This window comes from Rutidosis leptorrhynchoides, chromosome 2, assembly GCF_046630445.1.
Source record: "Rutidosis leptorrhynchoides isolate AG116_Rl617_1_P2 chromosome 2, CSIRO_AGI_Rlap_v1, whole genome shotgun sequence".
Taxonomy (NCBI): domain Eukaryota; kingdom Viridiplantae; phylum Streptophyta; class Magnoliopsida; order Asterales; family Asteraceae; genus Rutidosis; species Rutidosis leptorrhynchoides.
In genome coordinates this window covers 456,016,306-456,032,594 of record NC_092334.1, presented here as the reverse complement: position 1 = coordinate 456,032,594, position 16,289 = coordinate 456,016,306, and positions in this window count along the sequence as shown.

Sequence of the window (16,289 nt, the reverse complement as noted above, 5' to 3'; positions counted from 1 at the left end):
ATATAATCACATTGATCAAGTGTCATTATATTATACTAACTCATGCTTCAGTTCCCAATACTACTTCAAAAACATTCCTATTTTAAATTCGAATTTTTTTCTTCTTCAGAATTTAGAAACTAACACAGTTTCTTTTTATGTTGTAACGCAGATATTGCGAATAGATAGAAGATTTTGGATAAGAATAGTTGTGAAAATATCTTCAGGAATATCGAAGATATTTATAATAAAAGATACGATAATATCTTAGAATTCTTAACATTGATGGATGATGAAGAAGATTTGTCTGTGAAGGTTTAGAATAAGAAGTAAGGTGTTTACTAACTATTTCAGTAGACACTGAATCATTTGAATCCTTTGAAGGCAGGTTTAGTCTTTGTGATTTGTCCACAGCCTCCTTCATGGTCTGCTCAATCCGTTTTCCAGTTTCAAACCTTCTCTTTTTCTCAGCTTTACCACCATACTATTCTTTATCATCAAACTTTTGACTGTTAAAGTCGTTTACAGTTTTTGCTGCTTCATCAGCATTTTTCCAATTTCGGAGAACTAGTTCATAGTTTGGGACGTTTTTCAGAAAATTCACATTCGAAGTATGTAAGTCTAGGAGATAGACGTTATATGTATACATATAACTTTTGACGTAAAATTGTCCCGAAATTCAAAATACTGATTGCTAATTCCCAGTAGTTGGTGTGATAATTATTGTTACAGGATGTAGGTGAGTACATGATGGGGTTTTAATGAATAAGTATAGTGGCTTTTCGGAGAGGCTTAAGTCGAAGGTTAATGAAGTTGTTGATAAGTTTACTGCTAATGTGGCGAGATATGAAAGGTTCCCCGGTAACAATGATGAAGGGGTAATTGTTATAATAAGGTTTATTCGTATAAACAAATGAAGGTGATTTGTTGAAGCTATGACAAAACTGTCTATTTTGGAAAGAGATTGAAAAATTATATTTGGTAATAAATATCAAAGGATCTGACACGGATACGTGTTAAACTATAACTTTAGTTTCGAGAGCTTTTCAGGTGCATGGCAGTGGGTAATGTGTGGTTGGATCATCATCTCGCATGTCTTTAATAATTTCGAAGTGTTTGAACACATATTGTAATTGTTAATATACATATGATGTTCTAAGATTTTGAATGATACAAATATTTTTGTGAGTTCCATGAATAGAAATGAGGTTCTAGGACAGTTTTGAAGTCAAAGTATATAGTTTTAAAAGATGTAGAAATATAAGAGTGATGATTTCGGTTATATCTTGAATCGAATTCTGAGATTTCAAAATCAGAATATGTGATTAGATTTTGAATGAGTATGGTTGTTTTGATTTCTATAAAAGAATGTATATTGTTGTGAAAGTAGGGAGTATAATGGATGATTTGCTGAATCAGATTCGAAGAATGTAACATATTAATTGTGAATTTATATATCTCTCGGGTATTACCTACCCGTTAAAAAAAAATTTCACAATTAATATTTTGTACAAAATAATTTTATTACAGTCTTTATGGAAATATATATGTGTATATTTCTTCAGATGTAATATAGATTTAATGAGTTAATATTAAATTAAACTCATTTGATTTATGGTTAAGGCTAGGATAGATAATTTCTAAACTTTAGAAATTACATAATCGTCGTAGAATGTTTTCCCAATGAAGTTATGAATCAGTACTTCATCGCTGTGGTATTCCTTGGTATCTACATGGCGTATGACGTCGATGCTCGTGGGACAGATTGTGAAGTTGAGGTTTGCGATGCGGTTGTTGTTGGTGGTGGTAATGGTACTGTTGATGTTGTTGATGGTGGTACTGGTTATGCTGCTGGTGCTGCTGCTGGTGTTTGTAACCTTTGCAGCATATTCTCCAAAGCCACTACCCGAGCGCGAAGCTCATTGACTTCTTCTATTACACCGGGGTGATTGTCGGTTCGGACGAGCGGATAAATAAGATCTAGAATTTGGTGTAGTATATTATCATGACGAGATACTCTGGAAATGAGAGAGAAAATGGTGTTTCGGACAGGTTCACCGGTAAGTGCTTCAGGTTCATTGCCAAGAGGGCAATGTGGTGGATGAAAAGGATCGCCTTCTTCTTGTCTCCAATGATTAAGGAGGCTACGAACCCATCCCCAATTCATCCAGAATAGATGATGGCTGATTGGTTGATCCATTCCAGTCACACTACTTTCGGAGCTTGAGTGGGATTCCATTTCGGAATCCGAGGAACTTGAACTGATGACGAATTCCATTTCGTACGATTTGATAAAGGATTTTTTTGATACGAAATGATTTTCCGGCTATCGGGTGGTATTCTAACTACATAGAATATCTATATATATATATATATATATATATATATATATATATATATATATATATATATATATATATATATATATATATATATATATATATATATATATATATATATATATATATATAGATCAAAAGATTTCATAGATTACGGAGGAATTTACGGAATATGTCAGGCAAAGTTTACGGTAATAGATATGATAAGATATGATTTAGCAGATACGCTAAGATATGAATTTTGTCTATACACTATTCATGCAATCAATGCAGCAAGACGTGTCTAGACTAAGAATGATAAGCAGGTAATTTCCTAAGGATGGTAAGTAGATGATTTCCGACTAAAAATGATAAACAAAACTTTTGACATGCAGACACGGTCGAAGTCCAGACTCACTAATGCATCTTAACAACTATTAGTTAGACACACTAATGCAAGACCTGGTTCGCTAAGACCACTGCTCTGATACCAACTGAAAGGATCCGTTCATATACATTATAAACGATTCACAATAGTTGATTACATCGCGAGGTATTTGACCTCTATATGATACGTTTTACAAAATTGCATTCGTTTTTAAAAGACAAACTTTCTTTACATCAAAAATTGACGGCATGCATTTCATATTACATCCAACTATAATTGACTTAATATTAATCTTGATGAACTCAACGACTCGAATGCAACGTCTTTCAAAGTATGTCATGAATGACTCCAGGTAATATCCTTAAAATGAGCTAATGCACAGCGGAAGATTTCTTTAATACCTGAGAATAAACATGCTTAAAAGTGTCAACCAAAAGGTTGGTGAGTTCATAGGTTTATCATATCAATCATTTCAATATATTAATAGACCACAAGATTTCCGTTTATAAATATATGTACACTCGCAAGTGTATAAAAGTAATCTATAAGTTGTAAGCACCCGGTAACAAGCCTTAACATTCATGTTTTACCCTCTGAAGTACACCAGATCAGGTGTGTTTAATATAACCTCGAAGTACTAAAGCATCCCATAGTCAGGATGGGGTTTGTCAGGCCCAATAGATCTATCTTTAGGATTCGCGCCTACCGTACATAGACAAGTAGTTTAATGTTACCAAGCTAAGGGTATATTTCTGGTTTAAACCCACGTAGAATTAGTTTTAGTACTTGTGTCTATTTCTTAAAACATTTATAAAACAGCGCATGTATTCTCAGCCCAAAAATATATATTGCAAAAGCAATTAAAAAGGGAGCAAATGAAACTCACAATACTGTATTTCGTAGCAATTATGTATATGACGGCACTGAACAAGTGCAGGGTTTGTCTCGGATTCATGAACCTATATTAAGTATATATATATTTATATGTTGGTCAATATCTGTCTAACAATTTAGGTCAGGTCGTAGTGTATCACAATCCTAATACTCGAGACCGACATGCAAAAGTCAACAAAAGTCAACTTGACCCAAAATGACTTCCAAAATCTATACATGTTTATTATATAACTTATATATAGTCATTTTATATATTTAAATATATTTATCAGATCTTATTATACTAAATAATACAAGTCATTTATTAATAAATAAAAATTTATATTTAAATTCATATATGATAAAAATATACTTTTATATATCTCAAGTAATAAAATTTATAAAATTCACTTAATATCATAAAAATATAGTGGTATGTATTATTAATGTAATTATATTACGTGTGGTAAAAATATATTTGTGCGCATATTTATTTGATTAAATAATATTGATAATAATAATAATGATAAAAATAATAAAATGATAGTTTCAATAAAAATATTAATTTTTAGTAATAAAAATAATTTTAGTAATAACATCAGCTGATAACAATTATAATAATCATTTTAATAATAATATTAAAATTAATAATAATTCAGTTGACCATATCTTTTAATCCGTTCATCGAACCCACACGATTTCTAAATGAAAAGTTATTAATTTTTCTTTAGCTTTTCAACGACATGCATATCATATACCTTATCTCAGTAGCATATGTATCAAATTCGTGATTTATCATAAACTATTTAACGACGAAACTAAGCATACAAACATGCATAATCATATATACTCGAGTACTAGTCAGGGATACACTATTAATATATAAAAGATAAGATATGAATGCTCACGTATCAATATTGTGATTCAATATTGCAGGAAAGTACGTAGACGCAACGAAAATGATAAACGTTAGGTTGACCTCACGAGCAATACCCTCGAACAATATCCATAACCTCCATAGCTATAACCCATAATTTCCTTAGCTCTATCCCGTTTGAAAACTTATTTTGAAATTGTCTGAATATAACTCCGTCGTAGTATTTTATGTATACTAATAATATCTTGAAATAATACTAAGTAAATATATATATGTAATTCGATTGAGAGAGTTTAGAGAAATATATTTTCAAGTTTCTATGAAATAATAAAACCTATTGAATTCTAATTATAATAGATTTTTAAATTATTAAAGTGAATTATTAAAGTATGAATTTTTAAAGTGAATTATTAAAGTATGAATTATTAAAGTGAATTATTAAAGTATGAATTATTAAAGTGAATTATTAAAGTATGAATTATTAAAGTGAATTATTAAAGTGAATTATTAAAGTTAAAGTAAAGTAAAAGTAAAGTAAATGTAAAGTTAAAGTATAGTAAAAGTATAAAACTATGTACGTATAATACGCGTATAAATATATTTAATATTAATTTAAATCGTTATATCATAAAACATTTTAGAAAAGTAGAATTATATATATTCATAATAGGTTTCAAGTTTTTAAATTACAGTCTGTTGGTGAAGCATGGGATAAAATCTAAAGGTTTAATAAACGTATGAAATCATCTTAATGAAAAATTTCGAGTTACTTAACTTGTCGATATCCAACATCTAAGTTATTTACACTCCACGTTCTTACTTATAGATCACTTTACCATTTTCCGAATATTGTCAAAAAGAATAGATTTCTTAAATCACAGTGGACCTCATAACATTGGCCCGTAATCATATCATAATGTATCTGATAATTCAATCATTTGATATTATCTCTTAATTCTGTCGATAAATATATCGAAACAAATACGTTCATGTAAAGTATCATATATATCAAATACTTTGTTAATGTTTTCAGTTATTATATATTATATATACATATCTATATACACATAATTGTTCGTGAATCGTCGAACACGGTCAAAGGGTAATTGATTACATGAATGTAGTTCCAAACTTTTTGAGATTCAACATTACAAATTCTGCTTATCGTGTCGGAAACATATAAAGGTTAGGTTTAAATTTGGTCGGAAATTTCCGGGTCGTCAAACCTTTCCCTTACCCTTGCCTTGGTAGGTGGGTCCTTTCCTCTTAGCCGCCTTCGGCTTAGAAGTGTTATTGTTTTTGGACCCGCCTTCATTGATCATATACATGGGTGAAGCCCTTTTACCCATGCTCGCTTCGGCCGTCTTAAGCATGGCATGTAATTCGCCAATGCTTTTATCCCAACCATTCATGTTGTAATTCATTACAAATGTGTCAAACCTTTTTGACAATGAGTTGAGAATAAGGTCCGTGGCTAATTCATTAGACACGTTGCAATTTAGACGGTTTGCTCGATCAATAAGGCTTTTCATCTTAAGGACATAAGATGAAACAGATTGGGAGTCATCCATCCGACATGCATGAAGCGCTCGGACCGTTTCAAAGCGCTCGACACGAGCTTGTTGTAGGAACATCTCCTTCAACTGTGTGATCATGTCATATGCACTATGATGCTCGAAGTCCTTTTGGAGTTCGGGTATCATAGTCCCAAGCATGAGGCAAGAAACTTGCAACGAATCGGTGCAATATTTCTCCCAATAGGCCATGCCTTCCGTATCATCCTCGTCCGGTTGATCGGGAATGGGGTCTTCCAACACATACGCCCTATCCTCAAGTTTGAGGACAATTCTTAGATTGCGGAACCAATCCATGAAGTTAGTATGGTTGAGTTTTTCTTTTTTGAGGATTGACCTCAACGATAGGTTGTTAAAGTTGATTGGTGCGTTTGGAATGTTGTTGTTATTGGCGGCCATCTACAAAATTTAACAAAGTTGTTTAAGTATCAATTTTAATTTAACAATTAATACCCTTTAAATCCAATTTATATTTATTAAATTTTAGAAACCAATGGTAAACCAAATTTCGGTTAGGTGACCTTTATCCGTCATTTGATTTAGCTAGGTAGTCATTGTATGACAATTGCAATCCTTTTGCAACTTCTAAGTTATGGAATCATGCAATCCTTTTGCATGGCATATTTATCCCATCAACGCCTATTTGTTCCTCATGCTTCGGTGACCCTAAGTTCATGATTCCCAAATCAAGTCATCCTACTTGTGTAAACGTGTAAATCTAACATACAAGTGGCTAGGTGACCTTTATCCCACAAGTGTGCCAAATTTACCTTAATCATATTAGTTTGCTCATAACGGTTAGGTGACCTTTATCCCATTATGAGTTCCCTAATATTTTTAAGTGTCACACAAAAGGATGGCGTTTAACTTGTTTGCCTTGTTAATAAGGGATTTTAAGTTTTCATTAATTCTAGTTTGAGAAAACTTTTACACCATACACCAACATGCATTTAGTGTATGGTTTGTATGAAAATCCATTTTCATGTCTTGTAATTAAGCCAATTACATGATTTGATATAAACCATTTTATATGTGTTTTAATAACCATTTATTATGTATTCTTATTAACCGTTTATTAATGTCCTTTTGCCATTTCAATTTAACCATTTAAATTGTCGTTTTGCATGTTGTTAATAATGTTTAATTTAACCAATTAAATTGCCATTTTGCTTGTTGTTTTACTTGTGTGATTAACTTGTAGCACACAAACATGCAATTCACAATCATACAAAAAACAACCATGCATGCAAAACAAATATGTTCACAATCAAGCCAATTTGGTAGACATTTGTTTAGCCGAAAACAAATGCCACCGGTAAGGGTTATAACATAAAGTAGGAGATTTCAAATCTCCCACTTAATCTTGCATCCAAATGCATGTGTTCTTCCTTTGCTCCATCTTGTGCATCTTCATTCTCTTTACAAAAAATATATCCTAATACATTTTTCTCTAGAAAATGAAATACAACCTAATCTATTTTACATACAAAATATAAAATAAATTACATAACAAATGAATGAATAAATTACATGCCAAAAGAATAATTAATATTACATACCAAATGAATAATTAATCAACCAAATAAGCATGCAACCAAACACAAGGTCAAGGCTTAGATTGTGAACATTTACATACAACCAAAATATGACCAAAATGGAAGAACCCAAACCCACTTTTGGGTCTCCCAAATTCGGCCAAAACATACACCCACCCAAAACCGAAAATTTTTGCATTCTACTATCATGCATGTTCATAAAATGCAAAAATCTAGCGGGTTTAAAAAAACATCTCAAAGCATATTTCAACAACTTCGGCTCTAGATACCATTGTTGGGATTTAACAAGTTTCATGATACATAAAACCTTTTAAGAATCAAATTAAAGCGGAAGCATGTTGTTATTACCATTTAAACTTGTTAAACTTTAACCAATTAAAGTTAAATCCCAATTAGGATCAAGTTATGAAGTATGCTTACAAACTACAAGCAAGTAAAGAGTTTATACCTACTCCAAGCTTGTAAGTGATGATGAAGATGTTGAAGAATGGAGCTTTAAAATGAACCCTCAAGTGTGCAATACCCTAATCCTTTGATGAACCAACACCACCCTTTAAGTTAGTTAAGATTTAGACACTTAACTAGCTAATTAACCAAGCTTAAAACCCTTTTATTTGCACCCAAAATTCTGATCAGCAGCAACTAGAAAGATGATGGTGAATGGAGCCTCAAAACTATGAAACCTCAAGAGATAATACCCCAAACTTTTACCCAACACCTAATACTATGGTTAGGATTTATTGACACTTGAAGATAAGCTTCCAAAAAAGCTCAAGGACTCTCTATTCTAGCTCTAAAATTTGGCCAGAATGCAGCAAGTTTGAAAAAGAGAGTGTTTTTACATGTATGGATGTATTATGTATTCTCTCTTTTGTCAAGGACTTGATACCCATGTACCTTAATACTTGTGTTATGTTAAAAGTAACAAAACAAGCATGGGATGCTTGTCTTGGAGTCCCAAAATCTGCATTCCACTTCACATGGGTTTTATATAAAACAACCCTTTTATTTTTATAAAATTTGTATAAAAAAAAACATGACTTGTTAAGTTACATACATATTTATTTTATAAACCTTTTATAAAAATATAACACAATGTATTGTTTATCCTTATAAACAATTAAGTCCTTAATTTACAAATTATCCAAATAATTTATCTCAAGTAATAATATTTTAGAAAACCGATTTTCAAAATCCAAGTGTCGCGTATTGATTTAATGATCCATTCATTAAGATCAAATACGATTAAGGTGTCGGTAAGCTTGTTATTGGGTATGACCCGACTTGGATCATAACATATTAGCCACATTAATTAAATATGTCTCTCGGGCATACGAAAACCTTCAAAAACAAGATTGGATAATTTTTCTCATTTTAGCTACGTGAAAATTGGTAACAAATCTATTCCAACCATAACTTAATCAACTTGTATTGTATATTATGTAATCTTGAGATACCATAGACACGTATACAATGTTTCGACCTATCATGTCGACACATCTATATATATTTTAGAACAACCATAGACACTCTATATGTGAATGTTGGAGTTAGCTATATAGGGTTGAGGTTGATTCCAAAATATATATAGTTTAAGTTGTGATCAATACTGAGATACGTATACACTGGGTAGTGGATTGATTCAAGATAATATTTATCGATTTATTTCTGTACATCTAACTGTGGACAACTAGTTGTAGGTTACTAACGAGGACAGCTGACTTAATAAACTTAAAACATCAAAATATATTAAAAGTGTTGTAAATATATTTTGAACATACTTTGATATATATGTATATATTGTTATAGGTTCGTGAATCAACCAGTGGCCAAGTCTTACTTCCCGACGAAGTAAAAATCTGTGAAAGTGAGTTATAGTCCCACTTTTAAAATCTAATATTTTTGGGATGAGAATACATGCAGGTTTTATAAATGATTTACAAAATAGACACAAGTACGTGAAACAACATTCTATGGTTGAATTATCGAAATTGAATATGCCCCTTTTTATTAAGTCTGGTAATCTAAGAATTAGGGAACAGACACCCTAATTGACGCGAATCCTAAAGATAGATCTATTGGGCCTAACAAACCCCATCCAAAGTACCGGATGCTTTAGTACTTCGAAATTTATATCATATCCGAAGAGTGTCCCGGAATGATGGGGATATTCTTATATATGCATCTTGTTAATGTCGGTTACCAGGTGTTCACCATATGAATGATTTTTATCTCTATGTATGGGATGTGTATTGAAATATGAAATCTTGTGGTCTATTATTATGATTTGATATATATATATAGGTTAAACCTATAACTCACCAACATTTTTGTTGACGTTTTAAGCATGTTTATTCTCAGGTGATTATTAAGAGCTTCCGCTGTCGCATACTTAAATAAGGACGAGATTTGGAGTCCATGCTTGTATGATATTGTGTAAAAACTGCATTCAAGAAACTTATTTTGTTGTAACATATTTGTATTGTAAACCATTATGTAATGGTCGTGTGTAAACAGGATATTTTAGATTATCATTATTTGATAATCTACGTAAAGCTTTTTAAACCTTTATTGATGAAATAAAGGTTATGGTTTGTTTTAAAATGAATGCAGTCTTTGAAAAACGTCTCATATAGAGGTCAAAACGTCGCAACGAAATCAATTAATATGGAACGTTTTTAATCAATAAGAACGGGACATTTCAGTTGGTATCCGAGCGTTGGTCTTAGAGAACCAGAATTTTGCATTAGTGTGTTTTATCGAGTTTGTTAGGATGCATTAGTGAGTCTGGACTTCGACCGTGTTTACTTGAAAAATGATTGCTTAACAAATTTTGTTGGAAACTATATATTTTTAACATGTGAATATTATGTGATATATTAATCTCTTAACGTGTTTGATATTATGTGATAGATGTCTACCTCTAGAACAAGTTCCATTGACTCACCTAATAATAATGAAGAGTCAAATGTAAATTGGAATGATTCGTGGACTGATTCACAAGTTCCCGAAGAGGAACCGGAAGAAGAGTCAGAACCGGAAGAAGAATCGGAACCGGAAGAAGAATCGGAACCGGATGAAGAAATAGAACCGGTGGGGGAAATAATAAAACGGTTAAGTAAAAGAAAATCCTCAACCAACCGACCAAGGTTAATTATGGTCAATGGTGTTTCCGCCAAGGAAGCAAAATATTGGGAGGATTACCAATTCTCCGATGAATCGGATTCTGACGAGAATTCCAATGATGTTATAGAAATTACCCCAACTGAATTTAAAAAGGCAAAAGAAAATAATAAGGGAAATGGCATAAAAATAGAGAAATCTAATTCCAACCCCGATGAACTTTATATGTATCGTCAACCCCCGAAGTCCTTAAGTTGTAACAATGACCCGGGAACCTCTAAACCACCAGGTTTTTCTAAACCAATGTGGAAAACGATGGCTCGTATTAGGGGAACATCATATATCCCTAGAAACTTGGCAAAACGAACCAAAACCGAAGAAGAAGAAACAAGCGAGTCGGAATAAGATAGTTGTATTCGTGTGGTGTAATATATGTAATATAGTGTGCTTATGCTTTATGATATATGTAAAAATTGCTTGTATTAATACGTATTTTTTTTTATGAATCTAACTCTTGTCTATTTTACAGTATAAAAACACAAAATGGATAGACAACCCAATATTTTAAGAGACCTACCCGGAGACATGATTGATGAAATCTTGTCTATAGTCGGTCAGAATTCTTCGGCACAACTATTTAAGGCGAGATCAGTTTGTAAGACATTCGAAGAACGTTCCAAGAATGCCTTGGTTTATAAAAGGCTTTCGTTCGAAAGATGGGGGATATCACATTGGGAAATCCATAAGTTACGATGTGTTTACTTTGACGCATATATTGCGGGGAACCCAAATGCTATTTTACGCAATGGGTTAAGAAATTATTTTGACTCAATATATCCGAATATTGGACTTCGTGATTTAGAAAAAGCGGCTAACATGCAACATAAAGAAGCATGTTATGCTTACGGATTAGTAATGTTCGCTTCTCACCAAAGTGAGAACAAGAACTTCGGGTTACAACTATTAAACAAAACGTTCCCACAAGTGACAGAGTCGGTAATTGGGGTAAGAAATGAGGTTTTTAGATTGTTACGGGACTGTTGGACATTACGTAACCCTCGTCCCTTTGACGATGTTACAACACGCTGTCTTATCAACGGCCATAACGGTTATTTTCCACAAGACCAAGGATGGGAAGTAATCCTAGTAAAACCAGAATGCATGACTTGTTTCTGGACGTATGAATTACGTGTCTTTATTGCCTTTGCTGAACGACTTGTGTACTAGCTAGAATTATCTTCACAACCATCTTGTATCAAATTTATTGTGTGCTATATTTCATGCTATATGTAAAATAAGTAGTATTGTAAGTTTGTAAAATATTGTGTAAAAGTTTGAACGCGAAATATTATTATAATCAGTTTTTCATATAGAATTATAGTAGTTGAATTGTATATTAGCTACTAAGTATGAACTTAACGGGTAGGTACTACCCGAATTTAAACTTATAAAACGCTAATATGAAGAAAAAGCTTTTATAAATGAGTTCATATTATGCTACGAAATACTATTAACTACTCTTAATATTCTGTATGATTAATTTGTTCCATTTGACTATTTTGAAGGAAATGGCACCGACTACTCGACACACCGTGAATATGAATGAAGAGGAATTCCGTACTTTTCTAGCTTCAAACATAGCCGCAGTACAGGCTGCGCTACATACCAACAATAACCTTGGATCTGACAGTACAGGAAATCGTGTAGGATGCACCTACAAAGAATTCACTGCCTGCAAACCTTTGGAATTTGATGGAACCGAAGGACCGATCGGATTGAAACGGTGGACCGAGAAGGTCGAATCGGTGTTTGCCATAAGTAAGTGTACTGAAGAGGACAAAGTGAAGTACGCTACGCATACCTTCACAGGTTCTGCGTTAACATGGTGGAATACCTATCTAGAGCAAGTGGGACAAGATGATGCGTACGCACTACCGTGGTCAGCATTCAAGCACTTAATGAACGAGAAGTACCGTCCCAGAACCGAGGTCAATAAGCTCAAGACAGAACTTAGAGGGTTACGAACCCAAGGATTTGATATTACCACGTACGAAAGACGATTCACAGAATTGTGCCTATTGTGTCCGGGAGCGTTCGAAGATGAGGAAGAGAAGATCGACGCGTTTGTGAAAGGATTACCAGAAAGAATCCAAGAAGATATAAGTTCACACGAGCCCACCTCCATACAACAGGCATGTAGAATGGCTCACAAACTAGTGAACCAGATTGAAGAAAGAATTAAAGAACAGACTACTGAAGAGGCCAATGTGAAACAAGTCAAAAGAAAGTGGGAGGAAAACGGTGATAAGAATCACCAATACAACAACAACAGCAATTACAACAATAATCGCAACAACTATCCCAACAATCGCAACATCAATCGCAACTTCAACAAACGGCCCAACAACAACAACAACAACAACAACAACAACAACAACAACAACAGCAACTACAACAATCATCCCAACAACAACAATAACCGCAACAACAATAACAATCAGAAGCAGCTATGCCAAAGGTGTGAAAAGTATCACTCGGGGTTCTGCACCAAATTTTGCAACAAGTGTAAAAGAAATGGTCATAGCGCGGCGAAGTGTGAGGTCTACGGACCAGGGGTTAACAGAACGAAAGGAACAAATGGTGTTGGAACGAGTAATGGCAGGGCAAGTAGTGTCGGAGCAAGTTATGCCAATGTAGTTTGTTATAAATGTGGAAAACCGGTCCACATTATTAGAAATTGCCCAAACCAGGAGAACACGAATGGACAAGGCCGCGGAAGAGTTTTCAATATTAATGCGGCAGAGGCACAGGAAGACCCGGAGCTTGTTACGGGTACGTTTCTTATTGACAATAAATCTGCTTACGTTTTATTTGATTCGGGTGCAGATAGAAGCTATATGAGTAGAGATTTTTGTGCTAAATTAAGTTGTCCATTGACGCCTTTGGATAGTAAATTTTTACTCGAATTAGCAAATGGTAAATTAATTTCAGTAGATAATATATGTCGGAATCGAGAAATTAAACTGGTTAGCGAAACATTTAAGATTGGTTTGATACCAGTAGAGTTAGGGAGTTTTGATGTGATAATCGGTATGGACTGGTTGAAAGAAGTGAAAGCAGAGATCGTTTGTTACAAAAATGCAATTCGCATTATACGAGAAAAAGGAAAACCCTTAATGGTGTACGGAGAAAAGGGCAACACGAAGCTACATCTTATTAGTAATTTGAAGGCACAAAAACTAATAAGAAAAGGTTGCTATGCTGTTCTAGCACACGTCGATAAAGTACAAACTGAAGAAAAGAGCATCAATGATGTTCCCATTGCAAAAGAATTTCCTGATGTATTTCCGAAAGAATTACCAGGATTACCCCCACATCGATCCGTTGAATTTCAAATAGATCTTGTACCAGGAGCTGCACCAATAGCTCGTGCTCCTTACAGACTCGCACCCAGCGAGATGAAAGAACTGCAAAGCCAATTACAAGAACTTTTAGAGCGTGGTTTCATTCGACCAAGCACATCACCGTGGGTACATTCAGGTTGTGTATCGACTACCGAGAGTTGAACAAACTTACCATCAAGAACCGCTACCCACTACCGAGAATCGACGACTTATTTGATCAACTACAAGGCTCGTCTGTTTATTCAAAGATTGACTTACGTTCCGGGTATCATCAAATGCGGGTGAAAGAAGATGATATTCCAAAGACTGCTTTCAGAACACGTTACGGTCATTACGAGTTTATGGTCATGCCGTTTGGTTTAACTAATGCACCAGCTGTGTTCATGGACCTTATGAACCGAGTGTGTGGACCATACCTTGACAAGTTTGTCATTGTTTTCATTGATGACATACTTATTTACTCAAAGAATGACCAAGAACACGGTGAATATTTGAGAAAGGTGTTAGAAGTATTGAGGAAGGAAGAATTGCACGCTAAGTTTTCAAAGTGTGCATTTTGGTTGGAAGAAGTTCAATTCCTCGGTCACATAGTGAACAACGAAGGTATTAAGGTGGATCCGGCAAAGATAGAAACTGTTAAAAAGTGGGAAACCCCGAAAACTCCGAAACACATACGCCAGTTTTTAGGACTAGCTGGTTACTACAGAAGGTTCATCCAAGACTTTTCCAGAATAGCAAAACCCTTGACTGCATTAACGCATAAAGGGAAGAAATTTGAATGGAATGATGAACAAGAGAAAGCGTTTCAGTTATTGAAGAAAAAGCTAACTACGGCACCTATATTGTCATTGCCTGAAGGGAATGATGATTTTGTGATTTATTGTGATGCATCAAAGCAAGGTCTCGGTTGTGTATTAATGCAACGAACGAAGGTGATTGCTTATGCGTCTAGACAATTGAAGATTCATGAACAAAATTATACGACGCATGATTTGGAATTAGGCGCGGTTGTTTTTGCATTAAAGACTTGGAGGCACTACTTATATGGGGTCAAAAGTATTATATATACCGACCACAAAAGTCTTCAACACATATTTAATCAGAAACAACTGAATATGAGGCAGCGTAGGTGGATTGAATTATTGAATGATTACGACTTTGAGATTCGTTACCACCCGGGGAAGGCAAATGTGGTAGCCGATGCCTTGAGCAGGAAGGACAGAGAACCCATTCGAGTAAAATCTATGAATATAATGATTCATAATAACCTTACTACTCAAATAAAGGAGGCGCAACAAGGAGTTTTAAAAGAGGGAAATTTAAAGGATGAAATACCCAAAGGATCGGAGAAGCATCTTAATATTCGGGAAGATGGAACTCGGTATAGGGCTGAAAGGATTTGGGTACCAAAATTTGGAGATATGAGAGAAATGGTACTTAGAGAAGCTCATAAAACCAGATACTCAATACATCCTGGAACGGGGAAGATGTACAAGGATCTCAAGAAACATTTTTGGTGGCCGGGTATGAAAGCTGATGTTGCTAAATACGTAGGAGAATGTTTGACGTGTTCTAAGGTCAAAGCTGAGCATCAGAAACCATCAGGTCTACTTCAACAACCCGAAATCCCGGAATGGAAATGGGAAAACATTACCATGGATTTCATCACTAAATTGCCAAGGACTGCAAGTGGTTTTGATACTATTTGGGTAATAGTTGATCGTCTCACCAAATCAGCACACTTCCTGCCAATAAGAGAAGATGACAAGATGGAGAAGTTAGCACGACTGTATTTGAAGGAAGTCGTCTCCAGACATGGAATACCAATCTCTATTATCTCTGATAGGGATGGCCGATTTATTTCAAGATTCTGGCAGACATTACAGCAAGCATTGGAAACTCGTCTAGACATGAGTACTGCCTATCATCTACAAACTGATGGGCAGAGCGAAAGGACGATACAAACGCTTGAAGACATGCTACGAGCTTGTGTTATTGATTTTGGAAACAGTTGGGATCGACATCTACCGTTAGCAGAATTTTCCTACAACAACAGCTACCATTCAAGCATTGAGATGGCGCCGTTTGAAGCACTTTATTGTAGAAAGTGCAGGTCTCCGATATGTTGGAGTGAAGTGGGGGATAGACAGATTACGGGTCCGGAGATAATACAAGAAACTACCAAGAAGATCATCCT